General features: G+C 39.3%; 1 protein-coding gene across 2 annotated transcripts in view; it reads left to right on the top strand.

The window, feature by feature from the left end:
• The first annotated feature begins 222 nt into the window (after positions 1–222).
• ZRANB3 (zinc finger RANBP2-type containing 3) overlaps positions 223–6000 on the top strand; it is a 301075-nt gene continuing 295297 nt past the window's right edge. For both annotated transcript variants that reach the window (XM_070389710.1, XM_070389696.1), the window contains exon 1: positions 223–448. The gene's annotated coding sequence lies outside the window, so the exon portion shown is untranslated. The remainder of the gene's footprint in view (positions 449–6000) is intronic.

Below are 6000 nucleotides of genomic sequence, written 5' to 3'. Positions count from 1 at the left end.
GGTTTCTCCAGCCTCAATGGGAAAAGGCGGGGTGATTGCCCTTTTCGGCTTGCAGCCGACTACAGCTCCCAAAGTGCTTTGTCCCCGCCCATATCCTTTCCTCAGTTTGCTTCCCGCGGAGTCTGACGGGAATTGTAGTTCATGGGAGGTACCCACGCCGCCTCATCGGCCAATGAAAAAGAATATATTTCTGAATGATTTGGAGTTTGGGGCTGGGAAATAACCCCAGGGCTGAGGTGAAGCCTTTTCGCCACCCTAATAGAAGAGCGAGAAGGGTTAGAAAAGCGAGTCGGGGAAGAGTATTTTCTCGCAACGTGGTAGGGGTTTTAGATTCCTGCTATTTGCATTCTATTACTTTCAGTTTGTCCCTTTGAAGTCACTTCCGCTTTGGGACGGACACAGGCCAAACCCGTGGCGGGAGTTGGAGATTCTGCAGCGGATACACCAGGTGTGGTCGTCCGGGAGTGGCGTGGCGGGGTAGTTGGTAGTTTCTTGCGTGAGTGATAGGAAGTTGAACAGAATTTAATTGCATTTTAAGAAAGAGTGGGTAAAATGGGATGGGGGTAGTTCCAAAGTCCAAGATGCGGTTCTCCAGCCTCCTTGTCATTCCCGGAGTCTCACTTGTCTTTTGACTTGCCAAGTATTAGATTGCACGCATAAATTTGGGGAGTGTGCCTCTAAAACCTTCACGTCTTCACTTTGACTAAAAGGAAGCGACTCAGAAGTTCTGAGCGAAGTCTTCCCATTTTTACAAACCAACTGAAGGCTGGTTCGAAGAAAAACTGCAGAAGGGCTCATGATTGCTACTTGAGAATAAGCGCATTACTTTTTTTTTAGTAAAGCAGACATTAAACAAGGGTCGACAGGATGCCAACTATAGTACCCCGATGAATACAGATCATCAGAAAGGCGTTGGAGCCAAAAGCCTAAAAAGTTGAACACACTAGGCCCTGTTTGTGCCCCTGTCCGGGTGCTAAGTTGTGTGTGTGTGTTTACCGTTGAACGTTCCCTTTGAGGTTCCTTGGATAACTCATTGATCAAAGGAAATGCAGAAGGTGGTATAAGACAAGTTCTTCCCCCCAACCCCTCCAAAAACAGGACTCCCTCCCCAAACCTGATGGCTTTCACCGTCATTTTGACAGACTTTCTCCGATAAGTTCTTACTCAATTTTCTCTCTTCTTTCGCTGAGACTTTGTCTTAGAAGTTATATTGTAAATATTTATTGAGAATTTAATATTGTGTTAGGCACTATGCTGCCTTCCTGGTGGCGCAGACTGTAAAGAATCTGCCTGCAGTGCGGGAAACCTGGGTTTCATGCCTGGGCTGGGAAGATCCGCTGGAGAAGGAAGGGACAGGCTACCCACTCTTGTATTCTTGCCTGGAGAATCCAATGGACAGAGGAGCCTGGCGGGCTACAGTGCATGGGGTTGCAAAGAGTCTAGTTTAATTGCTAGACTGAGCAATTAAACCCAGGCCAACCAGGCACTATGCCAGATTTAGGAATAGCAGTGCCAAAAAGACAGGCTCCTTATCCAAAAGTAGTGAGGAAGACAGAAGCCAAACAAAATTAATGGTAGGGTTACTTGTTGTATCTCTAAGTCAGATCTTCATTAGTCATGTTTTGCTAGTTTTTTCATTCTACCTGTGGACTAAACTAAGCATATTTTCTCTGGGTTCTTTTTTTTTTTTTTTTTCACTTGAAACACTGATAGGTTTGTTTCCTAGACTCATGAGTGGTGTTTATACATCAACTAGATGATAAATTTTATAGTGTAATACTGGTAGATACAGGAATGTCATCTCACTTTTCAGCCAAACAGTGTTCTGAGTCCTTCAGAGTGTTGCCTCTGTCTTTTTAATGCTAATTGGGGATTTCTTATAATTTAGCAGAAAGTTCTATAGATGCTTAGATTTTTTTTTGTCATGAGTGCTTCCAGTATAAATCAAGTCAATAAATAATAATGATGGTTTTCATTTTATTGACTATTTCCTCTGAGCCAGGAATGGTGTTAAGTGCTTTCAAGAGTGTCTCCTTCAGCAATCTGCAAGGATTGTTCTGTGACATTTTATCGGTGAAGAAATTGGAGCTCAGTGAAGACTAAAAATTTTTTTTATTGGAGTATTAGTTGATTTCAAATGTTGCGTTAGTTTCTCCTGTACAGCAAGGTGAATCAGTTACGTATGTACATATATCCACTGTAAATATTTTCCCCTTTAGGTCATTACAGAGTATTGAGTAGAGTTCTCTGTGCTATACAGTAGGCCCTTATTAGTTACCTGTTTTATGTATAGTAATGTGTATTTGTCAATGGGCTTCCCAGGTCACTCAGCTGGTAAAGAAGCCATCTGCAGTGCGGGAGACCTGGGTTCAATTCACGGGTTGGGAAGATCCCCTGGAAGAAGGCATGGCATCCCACTCCAGTATTCCTGCCTGGAAAATTCCATGGAGAGAGGAGCCTGGAGGGCTTACAGTGCATGGGGTTGCAAAGAGTCAGACATGACTGAGCGACTAAGCACAGCACAGCACAGCACAGCACATATGTTAATGCCAGTCTCCCACTTTATCTGTCCTCACCCTCAATAAGACTTTAAGGCCTTGGTCAGCAAACTTTGGAGCTGAGATTCACATCCAGCTCTGTCTCATTCCTGAATTCTTAACCACTGCTCACCCTGCCTCTTATTTATTAATTCCCCAATATGTGCCAGGCATATAGTGAGAAATGTGAAATTTCATCCTAGGATTCTAGAACCAATAGTGGCAGTCACTTCCTCTTTTGGTTTTCCTTTGGCATCACATAATACATACTCATTGTATTTAAAAACACAGGAAAATGTAAAAAAGGAAGTAAAGCTCATTAATATTCCTATTGCTCAAAGATACTTCTATTAAATTTTGATGAGTATCTTTTCAGATCTCTATCTTAATAGATACAGACGTGAATGAATAGTATGAGACTACTTTGCTCTTTTGTAAGCTTTCTTGACTCAAAAAGTAGTCTGTGACTATGACTGAAGATCAGTATTATCATTTTTGATGGCTATATAGAATTAGATTGTATATTTCTAACAACCATTTCCTAACTATTTTTAATTGTAAAAAATATATAAACTTTACAATTTTAACCACTTGTAAGTGTACAGTACAGTAGTGTTAAGTATATGCACCTTGTCATGCAACAGATCTGTGGAAAATTTTCATCTTACAAAACTGAAACTCTTTACTTACTGAACAACTTGACTCCTTTTCCTGCCTCTCACAGCCCTTGGCAACCACCATTCTACTTACTGTTTGCAAGAGTTTGACTTTATATGCCTCATATAAGTGAAATCATGAAGTATTTGTCCTTCTGTGATTGGCTTATTTCACTTAGCATCATGCTGTCGTGGTTCGTTCATGTCGTGGCATATGGCTGGATTTCTCTTTTTTTTTTTAAGGCTGAATTAATATTTCATTGCTTGTATAATCAGTATTTTATTTATCCATTCATCTGCCGGTGAACATTTATGTTGCTTCCACTTATTGGCTGTTGTGAATAATGCTTCAGTAAATGTTAATGTCTCTTCAAGATCCTCTGTTTAGTTCTTTTGGACATATGTGTTCTTTTGGATATATGTATATACATATGTATACTTCTGGGTATATAGCTACACCCAGAAGTGGGATCAACTATTAATTTTTAAAAGCAGTGCTATCATGAGTATCATTTTTTTATGCTTTCCTGATTATCCCTTAAATCTAACTTTTTAGGAATAGTGTGATTTTGAATTATTTATTTACTAATACAAAACTGTAATTCCTAAATTGCTTTTCAGAGAGATTATGCCTGTTTTCTTTCCTATTAACAGTGTTTCAGAGCACCAGTTTCCCATCTTTTATTCTATTCAGTCTGATTGTAAAAAGTGATCCATCATTTACTTAATTCTATATAGTTGAATTTGGTTGATGTTGAGCATCTTTTATGTGTACATTATCCATTGTTGTTTAATCTCTTTTGAGTAGACTGTTATCTTTCATAGACTCTTAGTAATTTTAAAGAAATTACTTCATAGGTTTTTAACTCATCATGTATTTTGCTTTTACTCTCATTTTGAATTTGATGTTTTTGACTTTTTAATTCTGTTCTTCTATGACATAGTATAAATTATTTTAGTGTTGAAATTTATGTCTTTTCCCTTATGGTTTCTAGATTATTTGTGATACTTAAAAAAGCTTTATGATGAATAGAAAGTAGATAATAAAACATAATATGTATATGCAATTTTTATTTGTTTTTACATTTGATTTTGAAACCATGTAACCAGATTGGGAGTTGAACCCATGGGTTGGGACTTGGACGTAGCCAAAACCCAGACTGGGACTTGAATCCACAGACTTTTAGCTGAGAGCACACATAATCTTAGGAATTAGTAAAGCTCATGTTCTTGATGTCTTATCACAGCAAGCATTGAATGAGAAAGAAACCCATAGGCAAGAAATGGATTTATTTTGAGAGAAACACAGTCCATAGGCAGTGTGGGCCATCTCAAAAGGTGACAGAGGCCGCAGTCTGTGGGGTTGACAGTTTTTATGTTGTTTAGTTGCTAAGTCATGGCTGACACTTCTGGACCCCACAAACTGCAGTACACCACGCTTCCCTGTCCTTCACTATTTTCCACAGTTTGCTCAGACTCATGTCCATTGAATCGGTGATGCCATCCAACAACCTCATCCTGTCACCCCTTCTCCTCCTGCCCTTAATCTTTGCCAGCATCAGGGTGTTTTCTAATGAGTCAGCTCTTTGCATCAGGTGGCCCAAGTATTGGGTCTTCAGCTTAAGCATCAATCATTCCAATGAACCTTCAGTATTGATTGCTTTGATCTCCTTGCTGCACAAGGGACTCAAGAGTCTGCTCCAACACCACAATTTGAAAACATCATTTCTTTGGCACTCAGCATTGTTTATGGTCCAACTCTCACATCCATTCATGACTACTGGAAACCATAGCTTGGAGTATATGGACCTTTGTCAGCAAAGTGATGTCTCTGCTTTTTAATACACTGTGTAGGTTTGTCATAGCTTTTCTTCCAGAGAATAAGTGTCTTTTAATTTTGTGACTGCAGTGATTTTGGAGCCCAAGAAAATAAAATCTGCCATTGTTTCCACTTTTCCTGCATCTGTTTGTCACAAAGTGATGGGACCGGATACCATAATCTTAGTTTTTTGAATGTTGAGTTTTAAGCCAGCTTTTTTACTCTCCTCTTTCATTTTCATCAACAGGCTCTTTAGTTCCTCTTCACTTTCTATATATGGTAACATCTGCATATCTGAGGTTGTTGATATTTCCCCAGGCAATCTTGATCCCAGCTTGTGCTTCATCTAGCCTTCCATTTCCCATGATGCACTCTGCATATAAATTAAATAAGTACAGTGACAGTATATAGCCTTGACATACTCCTTTTCTGATTTTGAACCAGTCTGTTTTTCCATGTCCATTTCTAACTGTTGCTTCTTGTCCTGCATACAGGTTTCCTAGGAGTCAGGTAAGGTGATCTGGTATTCCTATTTCTTTAAGAATGTTCCACAGTTTATTGTGATCCACTCAGTCAAAGACTTTAGTGTAGTCAATGAATCAGAAGTAGATGTTTTTCTGGAGTTCCCTTGCTTTTTCTGCGATCCAATGGATGCTGGCAATTTGATCTCTGGTTCCTTTGCCTTTTCTAAATCCAACTTGTACATCTGAAAGTTCTTGGTTCACATACTGGTGAAGCCTAGTTTAAAGGATTTTGAACATTACCTTGCTAGTGTGTGAAATGAGTGCAGTTGTATGCATTTTTAACATTCTTCCACATTGCCCTTCTTTGGGATTGGAACGAAAACTGACTTTTTCCAGTCCTGTGGCCAGTGCTGAGTTTTCCAAATTTGCTGGCATATTGAGTGCAGTGCTTTCACAGCATCATCATTTAGGATTTGAAATAGCTCAGCTGATATTCCATTACTCCACTAGTTTTGTTGGTAGTA

The sequence above is a fragment of the Bos mutus genome, chromosome 2, assembly GCF_027580195.1.
Source record: "Bos mutus isolate GX-2022 chromosome 2, NWIPB_WYAK_1.1, whole genome shotgun sequence".
NCBI lineage: Eukaryota > Metazoa > Chordata > Mammalia > Artiodactyla > Bovidae > Bos > Bos mutus.
This window is presented reverse-complemented; position numbering and strand designations above follow the sequence as displayed.